The following is a 10,135-nucleotide window of genomic DNA, read 5'->3' as shown; positions in this document are numbered from 1 at the left end:
TTCATTCACTGGGTTAAGGATCTGAAGTTTCTGCAAGCTGCAGTGTAGATCACAGATATGACTTGGAGCCAGTTTTGCTGTGGCTGTGGCACAGGCCAGTAGCTGCAACTCTAATTTGACCCTCAGCCCAGGAACTTCCATATGCTGCAGGTGCAGCCATGAAAAGAAAAAAAAACAAAATGTGTGGTGAGGAAAATATCAGCTAAGCATTGCTTTAAATATAATTGATTATTAACATAGGAAATTTAAAGATAGTTTTGCTTGTCCTAAATAATCAAATAATTTCATACATAATATTCTGCTTATCAATTATTTTGGAAAACTTGGAGACAGTCTTCAAGAGACATAGTAATACATCAAAATTGCCTTACTTTAAATATTTAGTTATAGAACTAATATAATACTTGTTTGTCTTTAATGAAAAATGCAATTAACAGCATCTATTATTTTTTCATCTAATAGAAATATTAATTAAAAAGCAGAAATATGTGAAGTAATTAGGTATCACTAATAGCCTACAACTTGTTAGTGCACACTTTTTTTCATGAGATGTATCCTTCCTGTGAAACCCAGCATTTAAAATTCCATTTAAAATCTCTCCTAGAAAGAGATTTTAAATCCAAGTTTCATTCTGAAAATAATTTTAATCACATAATTATAAATAGTTGAAAATTTGAATTTTGTAACAGAAATGCTGACAATTTTAACTGCAGTGTTACAAATGTGATTTTACAATAGGACAAAAGGAAATAAATTAGAGTTATGTGCAGTTGTATGCAAAAATTATCATGTATTTTATAATATCAAAAGATAAATATCTTTACTAATACTTAAATGACACTACAGATAGACTTATTTATTCTCAGTGTCTCTATCTCCATAACCTATTCATTTATTTGACAGACTAGAAGATTATTAGTTATGTTTATAACAATTTGTTATTTTTGGCTTATCGTTAATTATTTGTATAATTAGTCATTCATGTACTGAGTTGGCAATAATTATAGATCTTTTGATATCACATTGGGAAAGCAAATGTTAGCATTTTATTATGTAATACATGACTGTAAAGTGTTAAACCTTTCAAAAATCTCTCAAATATACATAAAAGTCTTCAAAACTAATATCAGCTGGAAAATTGATACTTCCTGTGTTTAAATGGATAATGACAATATTTTTATACCTCTCATTATTTTTGTAAGCATATATTCCAGCTCCTTGACATTATATTTTATTTTAATAATTGCCTAAAGCATCAATTTTCTCACAAAATGCATGTTGATATTACTTGCTAAAGACACAAATTCATAAGAAGTAGTTTTGTTTGAATTTTACATTCATATTTTATGATAAAAATATTGGATTTATATCATAAACACAATGTGCTCACTTTAATTTTTTGGTAGTTATATATAAAAAGTCAAATAGCTCAAGGGAAAAATACATTTTTAATAAAAAAGAATATTAGGTAGATAAATCAGATACTATTCAATGGAATTATGATGCATATATTCTAAATATACGTATGAGATAAATCATTGAGTTTTAATAGAATATATCCAATCAAAATTAGTTTTTAGTTTGTATTTTCCAATACATATATGCATCTCAAGTGGAGCATGAAAACTAAAGAACTGTCTCTTAAGCGTTTAGAAGGATACTGACAGCGTAATTTAAAAGCTTTAACTTCTGAAACTGATGAAGGAAATATTCCTAAAGTTGTTAGTAGGATAAAAGGAAACATATATGATTAAATATCAGGCACAACTACTGTGGGAAACTATTATGTTCTGCAAGGGTAGGGAAGAAACAGAGTTAAAGCCTGAAGAGAGCAGAAGCCAGAATGAGTGGATTGCCTTGTTTGATAATCCAAACAATCCTATTTGGCAGGAATATAGGAATTCAGGCTGTAGACTAAGACATACAGAAGTTAAATGATTTGCTAAGGCTAGAATTAGAATTCCCTATCTCTTCTTGCATCTAGGAGAGTTTATGGCATTGAATTCTGGCTGAAGGAATTTAGGCTATTTTTATTCCATCTGTAGGCATAGTGTGGACATCTCTAAAGTGAGCTTGGAAACCACTTGTCAAAAATTGAAGAGCCTCAATTTTCCTTTCCATGAGTAACTAGATGAAGCAGTATCTACTGATTTACATTACCACCATTAATTAAACTCAAGCATGCATGAAAAAAATTTGTTTGTATTAGACACTAAGATTTCAGGGATTATCATTTCAGCTAATAGTTAGCTGAATTACAATAAGGGTCTTTATTCTCTTCAAAGAAAAGTAATATAATACTAGTTAAATGGGTTTCTAGACAAGTAGGGTTATCTAATCAGATGTGTTTTATCCATGTATTAGTAAATGTAGTAGGGAAATAATGTAACAATGAAGTATTAAGAAAGTATCCTCATTCCAAAAACTTCAAAGAGTTTTATCCATGTGTTTTATCCATGTATTAGTAAATAGGGAAATAATGTAACAATGAAGTATTAAGAAAGTATCCTCGTTCCAAAAACTTCAAAGAGTTTCTTTAGGTATAAAGCACACACAAGAGTTAGAAAAGAAGGCACATCTATCTAGTAAGTTGCTCATAAGAAAGATAAAGCCCACATCTAAGTAATTCCACTAGTCTACAGAGAATTTGGAGGGGTGTTATCTTCTATAATGTATGATTCTCTCAGCAAATAATTTTGCTGGTCAAAAATCAGGCACTTAAGAATTAGCAAAAATAAGGTCTAGCATTCACTAAAAAGTCATCACCAATGCAGAAACAGCATTTGCCTCTCTGAAGTGTTTAACAAATTAAATCAGGGTGATACTATCAACAGTTAAGAGGACAAATATTAGAGTGCAAAATTATGCAAAGAACAAATATTAGGTGCTTTGAAGATAAGTAATAACAGAGCAGGTGACCACATCAATTCATATATTGTGCTAATTCAAGTAGAGCACACCATGAGCTAGGTTATTCAATGAAAGCAGCTGTGTTAATGAGAGAAACAGTCACTATTTTAGTTGAGCTTAAAGTAGTCACAATGCCCAAGCTATATAATATTCTGTAACAGTGATAAAGTTACCTATACCAATTATTACCTTAAGTGGAATCTCTAACAAAGTACTATCACATTAAAATTATTTTTTCTTTTTATTGGATTTTTATTAGACTCCTCAAAGACATAATTTTCAGAATTCTTAAAACACAGTAACAATAATCTCCTTCCATAGAAAGCATAAAACAGGAAAAATATACTGACCAAATAAATTTCTTTAGTTTAATTGAAGAAATCCAGTCTAAACAGAAAACACTCCTTACGAGATGAATATCATGTTGAGAATTCTTTTACATGTATATTTAGCTGCAGGTGTTTTCCAGTTTTCTACAACTGATACATGTACCTTCAAATGTCTGTAATGATAAGCAATAAAACCAAAAAGGAATGCATATTAATTAATAATCATAATATAAGTAATTAAAATATTAACAGTTAAAATCCCATTTATTTTGATTCTAATTAATGATATTTTGATGTAGGTTGTATTGGTAATGATGATGATGATAATCCTATGAGAATTATCTAATTGATTAATATATTGAATGTAATTCTGTTTTTGAAAATTTTCCATCTTAAAAAGTAATGACTGTCTTTTGCTATATGCATTTTAGTAGACATCTAATAGATTGCTTAAATGACAAATATTAAATAATAATAGGATAAATGCTAAATTATGTGATATAAAAATTAGGGTGATGATCCTGTATAATAAGCCATTTATTAAAAAAAATTGGACTAATCTCTAGAAACTACAGATAAAAAAATTGAGACAGTAATCTCCATTGGGGATTAAGACTGGAATAATGTCACATCTACAGTTAAATTATTTTTTAAATATAGAAATGACATTATTTTATCTAGATGATTAAGAATATATCAATTTCCTGATGGACAAAAAAATTATTTTTATAAACATCTGTAAGTCATAAAATTGTTCCAAGTGGGCAGTCAGTAAAGTCTATGTCATTTAATTTTCATGAGCAGTCCTATGTTTTACACAATAAATTGATCACTTTTAAAAGCCTGATGCCCTGAATGACATGAAATTCTTTGGACGGCAACTAAATGAATACAATGCTTTTAAATTTGGTAATTGAAAAAATACTGTTGTTGCATTGATTATATTGTGCTTTTAACAATCAATAATACTGAAAATCAGATGTTGTACATAGACTATAAATAGGAAATTCCTAGGAATTATTATTAAAATAATGTTCATTATTTGTTAAAGTGCATCTCAAATGAATATTTTACAAAATATTGACAGAATATACATTTATCTTCATGGATAATCTCCAAGAAGAAACATCACAAACTCTGGGTTGCTTATCTTTCATTTAGTATATTTCTAAAGTTTCATTAAAGGCAGTGTAAGTGTTTATTGAGGCTTCAGTAAAATAGAAACCAAGGTAACAAATTTTGGCTACTTACAGAAAATTGTTCCATATTGTGTAGACAGATAGGTCACTCTAATGAAATGAGTCTTAGAGAGGTCTATTTCATTCACTGAGACCACTGTTTTCCATCCTTGATGTTTGCTTCTACATGTTGCCCCATTCACCCACAGGCATCTCCTTCACATAATGTCATTTCTTGACTGTATTATAAGTTATTTTTCCCAAATTAACCTAAATTAGGGGAATAGCTATTAAATTTGAATTTAATAAGAAGACAACATAAAATGAATTGTTTTTCTCCTGCTCTTTCCACTCAAATGGTTGGAATACCCAATCCAGCCAGCCTTTATAAACTTTAGTCTGGCATGTACCTGATTGACGATTATTAACTCAGCATCATTATTAACTCAGCATCAGCTGTCTCTTTCCATCCCTGAAGGAAGAAACCCATGTCCCTTTCTCAGAATTCTTTGCAGGCTGCTTTCTAGGTTACATTTTGCTAATGAAAGACATTTACGAATGATTTGGCAAATGGAAACTAGGGGATTTTTACTATATGATAGTAGTTGTGGAAAGGCTGTAGACTGAGGTTTTTTAGAAACTTCTGGTCAGCTCATGTTAATTAATACCTTGGATACTTCAAGCAAGTGATCATCCAAGGAGGCTTCCTTGAGAATCCTGCACTTGATGATTGAATGACTGTTTTCCAGGTGTTCCCTGCTTGTGGAAGACTCTCTGGTTTTCTGCTTTAACTCCTTCTTGCTTAAAATCTCTAGAATGAGCTTTATTTTATTGATAGAATCTTGATGAACCAATTAGGGTTAACAGTAGATTATATTCAAAGCTCTATTTTAATAAAGTATCATGTGCCCTTTATTTTTTTTTTTGTTTTATTGCACTATAGTTAATTGACCAGGCTGTGATAATTTCTGCTGTACAGCAAATTGACCCAGTTATACATATACGCATACCCATATCCATTCTCTCTCAGATTCTTTTCCCCCATAGTTTATCACAGAATACTTGGTAGAGTTCTCTGTCCCCATTGGCCAACCATTCCATATACCTCAGTTTGCATATGCCAATCCCAAACCCCAAGTCATATTCCCTTTAAATATAGAGTCTATCTCGGAGAAACAAATGGCCAGACATTAAAGAAGATGCACAGTATATGTTTTGTTTGTAGACTACTGAAGGAATTAAAGCTATAAATTCTAGTACTTGCAAGAGTCCCACAATAACAACTTACAGTATTCTATTTTGAAGGAATGAGCATGAAATAAAGGAAAAGTATGCAAAAGAAAATATTACTAAAAAGGATGCTGTGTAGTTTAACATACTCTACACATCTGATATTTTTACAAAATATGTTTTAAAATCAGAATACAAGGAGTTATATATACTTATTGCAGAAGACTTGTAATTAGATAAAATCCCTAAGAAGAAAATACAAACTTTTGATATATAATAGTGACTGATAGGTTGAGTGAAGATTGTTACTAAAAATAGAAATTTGAAGTATTCTTACAAAATTATCTGTGTACCTATATGCATACTCATATTTTACACTACTTAGAGTCTACACATAAATTGCAAACTACATCATGAACCTTTTTAATACTATTAAATATTCTGCATTGAGCATTTTTTTAGTTAATCTGATTTCCATCAAATGATGCACCAAACTTTATTATATCAACTGTTTATTTTTGCAAATATCAGATACAATAAATATCAGGATAAATGTTCATGTTTGTTAAAAACAAAACTAAAAGCATAAAAGAAAAAGCAGAACTTTGCTATACATATTTTGCAAATTTCTCTTGGGAGAAATTCTAAGATGGAATTACTGTGTAAATATGTGAATAGATTATTTGTGCTTTACCAGATTTCCTTTAAAATTTTTGTTCTGGGTGCTATGTAAGAATATATTGCACATATACTCGCATGTATACATTCATATAGATAGATACTGAGGACATATATACACACACATAATTCCATTTACATGTAATTGTAAGTATTTTTATTTTTAAACATAGTTTAATAGATAATAGCTTTTATTCATTTTTATATTTATATAACATAATACTATATAATACATATTAAAATAATATTTTTAGTTTATCTGATTTTGATTGAGTTGAATGTAATACATTTATCATTAAGGTATTTTTCTTAAAGTCTCCTATAACTGTATTTGAATCATTTAAAATTGTATTAGTTATTTTTGTGCCTCTTCACAAATTTTTATATATTAATATTTTATCATTTATGAGTAGGTTGTTTTCTTTGCAGCACAGGGATTGTATTAATTTTTAAAATGAAACATATATCTAAACATACTCAATTTAAAAAAGGTTCACATTGCTCTCATCTTAATAATAAACAACAAAAAAACCTTTATTTGAATCCATAACCTTGTCCTCATAGAGAATTCACTTGAAATAATAGCTTCCACATACTGTCTAAATTTTCATCTTGTACGAAGTCTTTCTGAAGCCTATCTAATTAAAAAATAGTCCAGCCTTGGAAAAAGTAGAAGTAAATACAGTAAAATCTCAAGCACACATCATGCACACTCTTGCAAGTTAAACAATTGACTAACACATTGAAAAAATAAATACAGTTTTGCAGAGACCAATACAGCTTATTCTACAGCCCTTATTAATCCCTCTGCTCTCTTCTTCCCTAGTGGTAAACACTCCCCAAAGTTGGTATCTTTCCTTCTCTTCTAGGATTTTATAATTTCACCATTATATATTTTTGTCATATTTTTCAATTTTATGTACATGATGTCATACTCTACATGTAAAAATAGTTTATTTTTTATCTCTGTTCAGAGTTCTACTATAAGTCTGAACTACATTTTTAGGCCATTCTCCCACTGATAATACTTTCAACATTGATAAACAGTACCGTAATTAAAACTCCCTCACAGGTTTGAATATGTGTGTAAGTAAATCTGAGGAGGTGGAATTGCAACAGTGCAGTGCATAAAATATTTTGGTATTCGGTTTGGTTCAGTTTTTTACCTTACCCCAGCTGTTTTGTCAAGCGTTTGCATAGCTTTCACATTCTGCCCTGGGTCATCACTGAAATAACTGTGGGAACCCACTCAGCAATTCTGATTCATGTGCAAATCCAGACATGTGAGGGAACTAAATGAGTAAGATGAAACTCTAGTCAGAGTTTCATCTTACTCATTTAGTATATGTATATATAGCCAACTCTCAGGTGCATTCTAAATGGCTTTTTAAAAGCCCTGGTGGGATGAAGCTCTAGTTCCCCAGTGTAGTATTTAGCTCAATAACCCACAGTTGTGTTATATTCCCCTCTCCTGATTCATACTTCACAGTCTCTCATTCCTGCTCCTTGGGGTCACGTCCGCAAGTAATCTGCCTGCATACAAGCCCTTGACTGCAGTTCTTCTTCAGGGTACAAACCCAGGTTACAACTCTTGATTGCAGTGGCCCTAGAAAAAGTACAATTTCAGCATGAGATTCTGACCATGGTAATTAACCAACTGGTCAGATGGTGAGTAGGGAGGTAAAAAATATAAAATCTTGTTTACAGTGGCAATTGACTAGGGTGTGTGTGTTCAAAAGGTGAATCATTGATGCTTTGAGGTAGCACTATCATTTGTAATGTATGAAGGCAATCAGAATTATGAGAACTGTACAGTCAGTGGATTCAGTTAAAGGCTTTAGACACCTTCCAAAATTGTGTAAATTCAGAATAGTCAACCAACAAATCAGGGCACAGAACTGACAATGAATGCCTCAAGCCATTATTAAAAGGAATGTCAGCTCTTGTAGACTCATGGCAAAATGTTTTGAAAATCAAATCCAGGATTAAATTTTAAGTAAGAGCTACAAAAGATGAATACGTAGCTTTCACAAGTCTCCTAAATGGAAGTCAGGGCCCCTACAGGGAAACAATGAGACCTGAGTCCTAGGACAAATTCATTAGTATAAACAGTTTAAGGACCTTTCAGCTTAGATTTCCCTACAGCCTCCAAGCTGGTAGCAGCAGCCCTTTCATCAGCTTGAAAAAAACTCAGAGACCAGAAAAGGCCTAATCTGAGGCAACCTCTCAAAAATTGTGCATGTTTTACACCATGATTTACCTCTACTTCACACAGAGTATGTTCAAGTAGGGTAGAATCAGCCTAACCTCCCCACAGAAGTGGTACACACCTCCAGAGAATTATCTCACTGAATGTAAGGAAGGGATATAGAGGGCATTGGAAACGTGTACAAAGTAGATCTGGAGGCTGAATAGAGAGGATTTATTGACATAAAACTCTTATGACTTGTGGCTTAGTGTTGTGTTCAGAACATTGGTTTGGGCATGATGATATGTTGCATTAAATATGTAGGTAATATAGGGACTGCCTTGGCAGAGTATTGAGAAGGAGAAAGAACACAGTGAATGTGGAATACACAAATGAAATTATCTTGTGAGGCAGGGTAGCCACCTCCAAAGTATGATCCCTGAGGGAATAAATGGGAGACAGATTCTGCTACTCTGGCCACATCCCTGTTGATGTCAAAGATCTGGGTTGCAAGGCAACAGCTCTCAGTCACAGTGGATTACAGATGAGAATCAACACAGATTTTCTCAAAGACCCCAGTTTCTCTTCACTTGTTCATTTCATACTGCTATTAAGAAAAAAAAAAAATGCCCTATGGGCAACAAAACCAGAGGAAAAACTAGGGTACCTTAATCTGTAGGCATTCAGGGCAGTGGCTAGTAGTAGATCATGGTGTGGAACTGAAATAGATGGAAAATCAATTAGCATGTTACTAGATTTTATAATCTTGGGTGGGGGAGGGAGTCAAAGTATGGGAGGCAGAAGGGTGAGAGTAGCTGCCTCAATGGTAAAGGTAAATGGTAATCTCAGATTCAGACTCCAGATTAAACTACTTCCCATTTCCAGAAGCTATGGATTAAAACATTCTGGGGTTTTTTGTTTGTTTGTTTTTTGTTTTTTTTTGTTTTTTTGTGTTTTTTTTTTTTTTGGAAAATGGGTCTATAAGAATATAAAATATCTAATACTCAAATTTTCCTCAACTGAACCTGAGTCCATTTAAGAGGATAAATGTATACTTGGGAAAGGGGGAAACTCACACCTCCCAAGAGCTGTTTCATACAGTGACTTAGCTGACAAGGTAGTGAACCCCAAACATCATTATAACTGGCAATTCAGACTGGGAGCTTGTAGTGGTCAACTGATAAGGAGACCGATGGTTCGAAGGTTCAAAATTAACTTACCCTGCAGTCATTTTTCTAATCTCTGAATGCATATCAGAATCTATATATTGTTTCCTGACCAGTTAGTAAAAATAATTAGTATGGATGGCAAAATGAAAATGCCTGGCATTGATCTCTTTCCCCCACTTCACCTCCAACCAAGATAGTAAATTAGAAATTGTGCCATAATTTTTGAGGACATGCAAAATTTGTGCCAAAAGATAGTGTCTAGGCCACATCATGCCCCAATTCCATTTCCTTAAATGGTACCTGCAAAATGCAGAAAGATCATGTCAGCCTTTTATCACCTAACGAGGTGGTAACAGCAATGACAATGCTGTGTTGTATGTGGCATTGTTATCAAAGCACATAACTTTCTATCACTGAGTAGTACTCAGGAATGTCAATTACTAGAACATCAGA

The sequence above is a fragment of the Sus scrofa genome, chromosome 1 (assembly GCF_000003025.6).
Source record: "Sus scrofa isolate TJ Tabasco breed Duroc chromosome 1, Sscrofa11.1, whole genome shotgun sequence".
Taxonomy (NCBI): domain Eukaryota; kingdom Metazoa; phylum Chordata; class Mammalia; order Artiodactyla; family Suidae; genus Sus; species Sus scrofa.
The sequence above is the reverse complement of the archived record's forward strand: the minus strand, read 5'-3'. Positions refer to the sequence as shown.